Raw genomic sequence first — 12,537 nt, forward strand, 5'->3', positions numbered from 1 at the left:
TGTTAATGAACAATTAATTTTTAATGAATAAATAATTTAAAAATAAATACAAAGAAACCATAAACATCTACTTTATTTTAATAATTTTTTTTCATCAGAACAGAATTTCCAACTTTGCATTCTTAAAATAAAATATAATTTATTTAGAGTAGAGTCAGAACACAAAATCATAGTTTTGAAATTAAGTAAATTAAGCTAAGCTGTCATCTCTTATAAACATTTGTATATAGACTACACACAATTTAATTATTATTTTTCATCAAATTGCAGGAACTAGTACATGTACTTATGCATATTTGACAATAAAAAAACCTTAGTCAATGAAATAGTAATACTAGTAAATGAGATAAAAGTAAACTAAATATTATCAATGCTATTGAAGCCACACTTGTTTCTTTTTATCTTGTTTGGTGGACTGCAATTAAAGTTGCTATTAATTTTACTGATTGTCTTAGCTGAAATGCCAGTGTTGTCTCTTTGAATCCTAAGCTTATTTTCTTGGTTACTGGAAGTCCAGATGTTTGGAGTTTCATTTTAAACACCTATATATTCCGAAACCTATTTGCCTAACATGTCATATGCACATAAAGAGGTACCACAGAAATGCTTTAAAGACAAGCTTAGGCGCCAACTTGCTTTAACTGATATAGAATAAGAGAGCACTTGGTTGCATACAGCTTCAGAGCGAGACAGCTGGAGGTCACTTACAAAGGTGTGGTATACACCAATGAAAATTAATTGCCGAGGGTAGACGGCAAAAAGAAAAAAAACAACTGATTCTACCACAGGTGGACAATGGTTATGCCTGTGCTCAGTGTGGCATAATATGTAGGTCACAGCTGGGGCTGAGTAGCCACTGGAAACATAGCATTCCTCATAAGTCTTCGGAATCAAAGACAAGCCTATCATTTTTGTAGAATAGTTTGTAGCTTCTGTAAATGCATGAAATGCCGTCACAAATGACACAAGTCCTCTGTGAGTTTGATCGTGACCTCCGTGACCCCAGGCCGTAAGGCTGGATTGTGACGTAGTAGGTCAGCGACCATTGTTTCTGATCGTAACCAGAGCCTGGCTGTGTGTTAGCGCTTAGGCGAAGTGTTGTAAACTGTAACACATCCAACGTGTAGTTGTCCTGATGACTATACACAGACGTATTATTAAACTAGACTAATCACTGGATCTAGACTTTATGTATTTACTTAATATACACACTAAGTGATTGTGTTAGCATTAGCGCTTAGGCGAAGTGTTGTAAAATGTAACACAACCAACATGTAGTTGTTGTCCTCATAACTATAAACAGACGTATTATTAAAGTAGACAAATTACTAGGTCTAGACTTAGATGCTCATAACTATAAACAGACGTATTATTAAAGTAGACAAATTACTAGATCTAGACTTAGATTCTCATAACTATAAACAGACGTATTATTAAAGTAGACAAATTACTAGGTCTAGAATTAGATCCTCATAACTGTAAACAGACGTATTAAAGTAGATTAAGTACTAGATCAGACTTAGATCCTCATAACTATAAACAGACGTATTATTAAAGTAGACTAATTACTAGGTCTAGACTTTATGTATTTACTTAATATACACACTAAGTGATTGAAGACTGCTTTGTGTGTGTTGTAAACTGTAGTGTGTTGTAAACTGAACTGTAGCACACCTGGCTGAATGTTTGCATTAGTGCTTAGGCTAAGTGATATAGTCTGTAACTCATTAACGTGTAGTCATGTATGTTATGACTTTTCTATAAACAGTATTACACCTACATGTGTTATTAGAATATAAAATTCATCAGTTGCTTTACAACTTAATGTACACACTAATGATAACAAGCATCACAACAGAAATAACACAACATGAAAACAAATGTGTGGTGTTATATAGCAATTTTATTTGCAGACAAAGGATACCACTTTAATGAGTTAAGTTTTTAATGCAATTGCTTAATGAACATATGGAAAAAAAAAATTTCAATAATTTACAATACACATTTTAAAAATACAATGATTACATATAATGTTAATGTGATTTAAATATATGGATGGCTGCCTGTTCAAGCGGTTTGCTCATATAATGTTAATGTTATTTAAATTATATATTATATATATATGGATGGCTGCCTGGTGGAGCGGCTTGCGCTCCGGACTGTCGCTTAGATTTATTGATGGTCCCAAGTTCAAACCCTGGCCGCTCCCATCCACAGTCATGCAGTCATTAAATTTCTTTAGAACCACATGAACACGATAACCAGCAACATATCTTATCTTATAGATTACACAAGTTACTTCAAAAAACAAGATAATTACCCATAATATAACATCTAACAGTTAGACTTACAGAGAACCTTTATGATGTTTTGATGAATCATTAAAATTAGGAAAGATAAAAGAAATATTTTCATCTTTTTTATTTATCCCACTGTATCTTAAACCTTTAAATATATGTAGTGTACATGGTCAATAACTTATATAAGCAGGAATCTGCAGGATGTGGGTAGACAATACTTAATTTAGATAGTCCATAAAAAGTGACATGGTCTTCTTATTTAGTCCTGTTTGGTTTAAGTCAATTTAATATATTTATTTCATTGTCATTTTTTGTATTTGTGTACTTTAGTGTTTTCTTTAATAGCATTTAAAAACTGTTAGTATTGTTGGTAAAATTTTTTGTAGAATATTGTTCTATGTGTTCTAACAAATTAGTAATTTCATAAATGTAGGATACAGTTTTAAGAAGTAGCTTATCACCTTGACCAAATACTTCTGTTTGTTTAAAAAAAAAACATCAAAGAGATGTACCAAGAACAATAGACTATATATATACTACCTTAACTGGACCAGAACCTTCACAATGTACATAAATCATACACTCCTCTTGACAAAGAACATCCAAAACGAAGACACATTTATATTTCTTACACTATCTTGAAATTCACTGAAATCACTGATATGTTTTTTTTACTATTATATCCTTATATGCTTGACATGTTTCGGATATTCCTTCAGAGTTGACGACAGGGGATGGGAGCGGACAGGGTTTGAACCAGAGACATCGATAAATCCAAACGACAGTCCAGCGCACAAACCACAAGACCAGGCAGCCATCCTGCGACTTCCTGAGACTTAACACTTTTTTTAATGCACTCTCTACTCTTTCATGTGTAGTAGCTAGTCCACAATACTTCAATGTTAAAGGCAGATCTGAAAGTTAAATAAAGTTTACTATTAATATTTTTTAGATGAAATGCAAACTGTAAATAAATACTGTATATAATATAATAATATCAAACATTTACTAGAATATCTATTGATAGAATCGTTATTAAATTAATAGATTTACATAGTTCTAGCCTAAAGTAGTATTTACTTCCTAGCAATAGCCTCTTTTTATAGTCTTGTTGATCATCAAAAGCATAAAAAATTTAAATTATTTATAATACTAATATTATATGCTAGATGCTAGTAATAATTATTACTTACTTTAGAGTATTCCTTTATAGTACGTAATCCTTCAATACTGTCCATGATACTTCGTCTTGAAAATGTTAATGGCAGATCTGAAAGTTTACAATTAATTTTTTTGAAATGAAATGCAAACTGTATAAAATATAAAATAAAATGTATATATTAGGCCTATATATAACATCTAACATTTACTAGAATAATTTGGTATATACCGAGGTATAAAATATGACAGATCTAATAGTAACTGTCTAACAGTCTAATAGAATGAGTCTATGTAACTATAGAATACTAGTAATAGACTACAATAGATTATAGATCTGTACTTCTACTGGTTATATATATATAATTATTATAATATATATAATATATATATCTCTATCTATTATAAATCTATAAGTTACTACCTGTCTATTTGTACTTCTATATAATATACGGACTATACTATGCTATTGGTATATAAACTAGATCTAGACTCTATAATTATTGACAGAATCGTTATTAAATGAATAGATTTACAATTAGATCTACATCGTCCTAGCCTAGATCAAGTATTCAATGCCTAGGCTAGGCCTAGATTTCTAGATCTACCCACTTTGACTTTATATAATGATTATCATGTTAATCATCAAAAGCATAAAAGTCAATTAATTATGTATAAAGTTAATATGCTGGATCTAGAAATATTTACTTACTTTAGAGTACTCCTTTAATGGTACGTAGATCTAATCCTTCTACTAAGCCAAAGGTATTACCGCTGGCCATTTTTTCTTTCTAAGCCACCATTCATCATCTTTTGGTAATCGGAAAGCATATCTGCTAGTAGTGCTAGATCTAGATCCTTTACAAAACGAGACATTTGTTCACCATTGTAGATCTAGAGTTTTAATCCATGATGAATATTTTGAAAAGTCTAAATCATATTTAGATGAAGATTCTATTTGTTTCAAAAGAAATCTTTCTGTCTATGTAAACTACACAGCAACACAGTGGACTGAGTGGTTACTTACACACGCATCAATCCGTGACGCATAACCTTGGCCTCTGACCAGTGATGACGTAGGCCGCGACCTGGTCAGAGCTAAGGCTTTCTATGTCGAAGGCGCCGGTTTGATCATAGTTTGATGGATTATAAACATCTTACTTCTTTGCCTTATATTAAATGGTCCTTCTGTCTGTTCCACTAGGTTTATCTAAATATCATTGATGTATCGTAACATGTCATCAAAATAAAAACTAGAATCTCTGCAACTGGTTTACAAGTCAGAAGTCATCAATAACATTTGCCATTTAAAAAAAAAAAAAAACAATTTAGATTACTGATTAGTCAAATTAGTGACTGATTATTCGATTCATTTTAGGCCTATATTTTTTTTATGTGAATATATAATGATCCTTTACACTTTGTGACTTTACTAGTAGATCTATACTTTGGAGTAGACTTGTTTGTTGAGCTAAAGTCGGAAGTACACATTGAATTTTACTGTGATCTAGTAATCATCTAGTCAAATGTAGTGATCTACTTGTACTAGATCTAGAGTCTAGTAGTAGAGAGAGTAGGTCAGTAGGCCTATCTGTCATATCGTGATCAGTAGGTGGCTGAAGTTTTATAAATCTATTCCATGACAAAAACCCTGGCTAGATTTAGATCTAGTGGTCTAGACATCTAGATCTAACTAGAATTAAACTAGAAAACTGAATTAGAGAAGTAGCTTTCTGGATCTAGAAGTAGAATCTATATATTACTAATATTAGATCTAGTTGCGTCAAACGCTTAATTTTTGGTTGTTGTTTTTAATAAATGCACATAAAATACATTGTATTTTGGCAATAAAAATACCCAGTTGGTAGTCAAGTAATTCTAATAATTAATTAATGAATGACTCTATCAGTATTTGTTTTAGATCTATCAGATTCATATGACTTATTATTTATACTTATTTTATATCATTCTTCCAAGAAAATCTAGCTCTAGATCTATTTCATTTTAGATTAGGCTATAGTTGTTTTATTTTTTATTTTTTTTTTTGTCATTTTATTTAGGCTACAATATTATCAAGATTAACTTTTTCTTTGTTTCCCACGAGACGTGTATGCCTATAGCCTAGTCCTTTCGATAATAAAAAAAAAACGATTAGAAATGCGTAGCTTGGAGTGTCAAAACTGTATTAGGCCTCCTATTTTTATTTCGTGCAATTTAGTATATCGTAACAAATACGCATTTAGCGGAACGGTAGACAGGTCTTCATCCAGATTTAGTGTAAATAAACCAAACACAGAAACACTGAAAGATTGTATTTTCGGAATTTAGATTCTATTTTTTGGAAAATAAGTGGCATTTTATAGGGTGATCGAAAAAAATAACTTTTGTGACGATCTCTTATTCATGGAAATTGTATCTATTTTATCAGATAGTCAGAAAATGGATAAAGTTTTTACAGATCTAATAAAATATAGTGTGGGGAAGTTTTACTCTCAATGAAGGTCAATCCAAGTGGCTCTCGGAGTAAATTTCTTCTTTGGCATCCTCATCGATTTTTCAAATTGGTATGGTGCGCGAAAAAAGATGCGCGACGGCACTTCGACTCTCTTTGTCTTTGTAAAAAACTCGAAGCTGGTGTTCCATTAGTATAGTTCCATGGTGTAACCATGGAACTATACTAATGGAACACCAGCTTCGAGATTTTATGATCAGAGTGCCGTCGCGCATCATTTTCGCGCACCATACCAATTTGAAAAATCGATGAGGATGCCAAAGAAGAAATTTACTCCGAGAGCCACTTGGATTGACCTTCATTGAGAGTAAAACTTCCCCACACTATATTTTATTAGATCTGTAAAAACTTTATCCATTTTCTGACTATCTGATAAAATAGATACAATTTCCCTGAATAATGGATCGTCACAAAAGATTTTTTTTTAAGGCCACTTCGTTAAAATAGGTGTTTCCAGTACTTCCTCATTTGGGTATTTTACACAAAATCTGGAATTTTTTTTATGTACATGTCATTTTTATCATCTGTCCCGCGCAACAAAACCATCCACTTTTCCCGGTCACCAATGTTCTTAACAAGATATCAAGAGAGAGAGGCTGGTCCATTATTTGCGTAGTCCAGCCAGCTTTTTTTTTTTTTTTGACAACCTTTTTTTCGTTCTCTCTCATGAAGGATATGTTTTGAAAATTAGTCTTACAAAATACAATTCCAAACCAACTCATGCAGTTATCGTCTTTTCACAGTTTTGAGGAGTCATCCTTTTTGCTAGCCAGAGTGTTAATTGGTAAAAGTGAAAAAATTCATTTTGTTTAATTTTTTAAAGTAAATATTCATAACTATATCTTTTATATAATAATATATTTTTAAAATAATAATCTTGTATATAGACATGCTTTAATAGATCTAATAAATGATTAACTCGGACCTACCAATATGGGTATATAAATACTTAAATCTGGGTATTTAAAATTTTGAATGCGAATTTTTAAAAAACCGAACTTATATTGATCTAGATCTCTTGTATAATATCTAGAATAATATAGATCTACAACACCTAGACTAAAGTTAAAGACTAAGGTCTAGATTTATTTAACGTTTAAAAAAAATAATCAATAGATCTAATATAGACAGTCATGAGATCCACTCTATTTTATCTAGATCTAGATCTAGACCATACATGAGATCAATAGTTGTCAATATCATATATGAATATCATCTAGTCTAGATCTATCGATCATCTAGAATCTAGTCTGTCTATAGCTATACTTATACTTACTATTATACACTTTTACAGTATATGAGTATACTCATACGAGTCATACTGGCTATACTATAGTATAGACACTATAGTTAGTATTAAGTATAGTTAATACTTTTTAATAGTAGATCTATAATCTATCAATTCTATCTAAATCTAGACTTCACTTTCACACGATTATTGATACAGACAGTGAATGAAACGAATGCAGTGGTTATACTGATTATACTTAAAGTGACGATACTACTTACAGATCTACCAGTTGATAAACATCATCATCATAGATAATAATCTACATCTATAATCATAGTGCCCTTTATTTAGTCAATATAGTCAAGTCAAGATAGTGGAACGTAAACTCGAAGGTTTAATACAATACGGTATGAGTCTATGAGTTAGTATAAGATCTAATTATATTGTTACTTTGTATGTGACAGTATGTCAATGTCTCAATTAAAATAATTAATATCATCAGCCATATCATTTTAAATATTTAAAAAGTAGACATAGATTTTTATTATATTATAAATAGATATATTAGATCTACATATAATTTTACAAACTTTAGAAATGATTGATTTTATTTTTTATTGATAAGCCTTCTAGACTAGATTGTCTAGATCTAGCATCTCTAGTTAGACTCTAACATGTAGATTGTAGATCTTTGAATTGGATTGATATTCACCTTCCTAAATTGTCTCTAAAGTCTGTAGCTGATTTGAGAGGCCCAACGAGGCAAGACGAGTCTATTAGTACTATGTCTCTTGATCTATCTAGTAGGCCTACTAAGCTAGTGCATTAGCCATAGTGTAGTCAAATCTTTACAACTAGTCTTCTATATCTAAATCTAAGCTTCTCGATTAATTAGATCTAGATCCAGTTTAGATTTAGAATATATAAAAGTTTTTACTACCTAAAATACTAAATCTACTGATCTAAATTCTAGATATATAGATCCAGTTCAGATTAGGATATAAAAATATTCCACTATAGCTAAAAATCTAAATCTATGGATGGCTGCCTGGTCGTGCGGTTTGCGCGCTGGACTGTCGTTCGGATTTATCGACGGTCGAGGGTTCAAACCCTGCCCGCTCCCATCCCCCGTCGTCCTGCGGGAGGTTTGGACTAGGAAGTAAACTATCTTCAACTCTGAAGGAACATCCGAAACATGTAAAACATTTTACAAACAAACATTTTACTGATCTATACTTAATATGTTAGATATTATATGACATCTACAAAAATTATTATTAAGATATAATTATAGATTCTAGACTAGTTATATATTATATATAAATAAAAGATACAATTTATGCAGGCCTAGATCCCATAAATTTATAATTGATCCAGATCTATCAGTAAAAGTTACCTTCGATTGGCAGTTTTACCCAATCTAATCTATACAAGACAATTTATAATCCATGCCTTGCCTACACCCCATATATATTAAATAATAGTTTCCATTCCATGCCATACCCAGGAGTTCATGAAATAATAAATGATGTGGTGTCAAGTTGGATCTATCCCCTGAAATTCAGTGCTTTAATTTAAAACTCACATATCTAGTTAATTATTTGCTATGACACTCTGATAAACTTGGACTTGTGTGATACATATATGTTTCTTATCAGATTTAATTAATGAAGTTTTGGTGCATTTTAACCAGTAATAAGGCTACAAAAGTAGCATCAGGTGTATTCTAACCATTGGTATTTTTCCTGGCAACATTTCTATTCTAGTCTGTGATAAATTATAAATAAAAAAAAATGTTTGTAATGTTTCAGTTATTAACAAGTAGAACCATGGCAACCAGTTCTGATGATGTCCCAGAATGGCTCAAGGATCATACTTATACTATTTCTACTCTCTGGGCATCCATTCAATATTTAATGTAAGTACTACTATACAATTTTTATTTTAGTTATCTAATAGATGTTTTATGAATTGTGTGATTTTCATGGTCAAGCAACATCCAATTATCTGGGATGGAATTTAACATTTTTCTCTAGTTTTTTTTTTTATTTATAACACTCTTAAGCACATTCATCTTTCATGAATGCCTAATATACCTTGGCTGTTGTGCAGGCCATTCCTTTACAATAAACTGTTAGATGAAATTAGGCAAAATTGTCTGATAATTTGTATGTTTGATACAACAATGTTTTCAATTTAATAATATTATTTTTTAATTTTAATGTTTTCAAAAGAACTTAACCAATATGCATAATTGTATAATTACAGTTATGTTTGGAAATGCAAGAAAAAGGCATGCATTCCTGAAAAGTCAATGATTGGTTGCACCTCTTAAAGGTAAGGTACTGCAATTTTTCCCATGTACTTTTCTCATAAGCTGAAGTACTTGTATTTTTGAAAAACTAGTTTTCCATGAAAATGTAAATCATAATATATGTTATAGTTGCTTTTAGATTAGTTCAATGTGCATCAAATTAACTGAACATCTGCCTTCACCTATAGTAATAATTCATAACTATTAAGGTCAGGGCCATGTCTACACATTAACGCAGTAGCTCCTTTTAGGTACAGACTATTTTTAGAATGGCAAAATTATATAACTATAATTAATAACATATATACGTTTAGCATGGTCAACACATATGTCACACATATTTTTTAATTTTTTTAAAAATCCTTTTATTTATTTTTATAACTAGATAACTTTCTGTTATGAGAAAAGATGAGATTCTTGGACTCCTGCATAGCACCACCAGAAAGGAAAATCCCATCATGTTGCAAAATAAAAGTCTTGGACCAATTTTAATTTAAGATATATATATTATACTGTAAGCTGTATACATATTTATGTATATCCTGTCATTCAGCCAACAGGTTTGGATTTAGTATTTCTTTAAATCTGTTTGATATTGTACTTGAAAACTATTAATCTGAGCCGCATTAAAACAAGAGGGAGTGCAGTGGATGAGTGGTAAGGGAAATTTTACTTTTTTTAAATTAAAATAAGAATCTAACAAAAGTAAACATATAAAATATGGTGCATTCTCCTTAAAACTAAAACCTGGTGCAAAGGTTTAAAATGTTGGCAAAAAAAAAGCAACATCAATTAAATATTTTTAATTCCCTTTGCAAAACTTACTGAGAAGAACATGCATATTGTTCCCTCATAAGTTTCTTGACAGAGGAAATCTTGTTTATATTAGATTTGAATTAAGCAAATTAAGAAAAAAATTATAATCATTATTTCAAATGGTTGTATCTAAACCTTATGAATTATTTTTCAGTTATAAATATATTGAAATGAATGGATAATCATGAAATTGTTAAATAATTGCTGCTATCATTCCATTGACTAAAGAACCATAATTTTTTTTTTTAATTAATTTCAAAATTTATTAATTAATTTTCAAGCAGAGTTCACATAGATCTTGAGTGAAATTTTTCTTTTTTTGACTAATGCTTCAATTTTATTGTATCATTAGTTTTTTATTACCCAGAATATTTTAAAAATGAGCACACTATTTTCATGTAATAATGTAACTTGGTATTCACACATCAAAATACGCTATAATCTTTAGGCCATATAGATTTGTATAAATATAAATTAACTTGCTTAAATACATTGTAAATGTATATTGTTTGGATAAGAATAAAGTTTTTCTGTAGACAATTATTGTTCAAGATTTGTTGATGCTCCTGCTTAATAAATTATATACACAGGTCATTAGTTTTAACACACTACTGACACAAGAAAAACTGGTCGCCCCCACTTCCATTACATAGATGTAATAAAACGTGACCTCAAATCAGTGAACATCAATACTGACAATTGGGAAGACATAGCTTTAGACCGCAACAGATGGAGAGACAGTGACCAAGAAAGCTATGGACAGTGAAAGTACATAGGTCTCAGCTCAGGAAGAAAAACATACAATCCGAAAAACTGCCAGCTCCTTCCTACCACCGAAGCAAAAGCCACCTTAACCTGCGCTATCTGTGGACAGGAGTGTCTCTCCGAAATAGGGCTCCCCAACCACACGAGGAAGTGTGCTCTGAGATGAAACCTTAGTCTTTCTATTTCTATGACTGAAGGAGGCCAATGATGATGATACAGGTCATTAGTTTTAACACGTCTGATAATAAATGACAGTACAAGTTATTGAATGAAAATTTGTCATTATTTCAGGTGCTTTAGGCCTACATCAATGTGAGGTACCAGTACTTTGATTGTGTCATATAACAATTTAAAGCAACATTTTGAAATGAATAGTGTGTAGAATTGACAGTAAATACATTTAAGTGATGGGCTGTGATCTGCATGAATTGAATTTCTGTTTTTTATCTTTACTTCAAGTAAATGTTAATGAACAATTAATTTTTAATGAATAAATAATTTAAAAATAAATACAAAGAAACCATAAACATCTACTTTATTTTAATAATTTTTTTTCATCAGAACAGAATTTCCAACTTTGCATTCTTAAAATAAAATATAATTTATTTAGAGTAGAGTCAGAACACAAAATCATAGTTTTGAAATTAAGTAAATTAAGCTAAGCTGTCATCTCTTATAAACATTTGTATATAGACTACACACAATTTAATTATTATTTTTCATCAAATTGCAGGAACTAGTACATGTACTTATGCATATTTGACAATAAAAAAACCTTAGTCAATGAAATAGTAATACTAGTAAATGAGATAAAAGTAAACTAAATATCATCAATGCTATTGAAGCCACACTTGTTTCTTTTTATCTTGTTTGGTGGACTGCAATTAAAGTTGCTATTAATTTTACTGATTGTCTTAGCTGAAATGCCAGTGTTGTCTCTTTGAATCCTAAGCTTATTTTCTTGGTTACTGGAAGTCCAGATGTTTGGAGTTTCATTTTAAACACCTATATATTCCGAAACCTATTTGCCTAACATGTCATATGCACATAAAGAGGTACCACAGAAATGCTTTAAAGACAAGCTTAGGCGCCAACTTGCTTTAACTGATATAGAATAAGAGAGCACTTGGTTGCATACAGCTTCAGAGCGAGACAGCTGGAGGTCACTTACAAAGGTGTGGTATACACCAATGAAAATTAATTGCCGAGGGTAGACGGCAAAAAGAAAAAAAACAACTGATTCTACCACAGGTGGACAATGGTTATGCCTGTGCTCATTGTGGCATAATATGTAGGTCACGGCTGGGGCTGAGTAGCCACTGGAAACATAGCATTCCTCATAAGTCTTCGGAATCAAAGACAAGCCTATCATTATCAAAGACAAGCCTATCATTTTTGTAGAATAGTTTGTAGCTTCTGTAAATGCATGAAATGCCGTCAC

General features: G+C 31.0%; 1 protein-coding gene and 2 long non-coding RNA genes across 4 annotated transcripts in view; 2 read left to right on the top strand and 1 right to left on the bottom strand.

Annotated features, from left to right (window-relative positions):
* The window catches only part of LOC106069782 (adenosine deaminase-like protein), a 37,452-nt gene that overhangs the window by 9,632 nt on the left and 15,283 nt on the right, over positions 1-12,537 (top strand). The gene's annotated exons all lie outside the window — the stretch shown is intronic.
* Positions 1,812-4,475, bottom strand: LOC129927776 (uncharacterized). The gene is made up of 3 exons (XR_008779450.1): positions 4,171-4,475; positions 3,494-3,570; positions 1,812-3,214 (listed from the first exon to the last, which is right to left on the bottom strand). It is a non-coding gene; the product is annotated as an uncharacterized LOC129927776 (long non-coding RNA).
* Positions 7,212-10,871, top strand: LOC129927777 (uncharacterized). The gene is made up of 4 exons (XR_008779453.1): positions 7,212-7,608; positions 9,013-9,119; positions 9,470-9,538; positions 9,901-10,871. It is a non-coding gene; the product is annotated as an uncharacterized LOC129927777 (long non-coding RNA).

Source organism: Biomphalaria glabrata, chromosome 1 (assembly GCF_947242115.1).
Source record: "Biomphalaria glabrata chromosome 1, xgBioGlab47.1, whole genome shotgun sequence".
Classification (NCBI taxonomy): domain Eukaryota; kingdom Metazoa; phylum Mollusca; class Gastropoda; family Planorbidae; genus Biomphalaria; species Biomphalaria glabrata.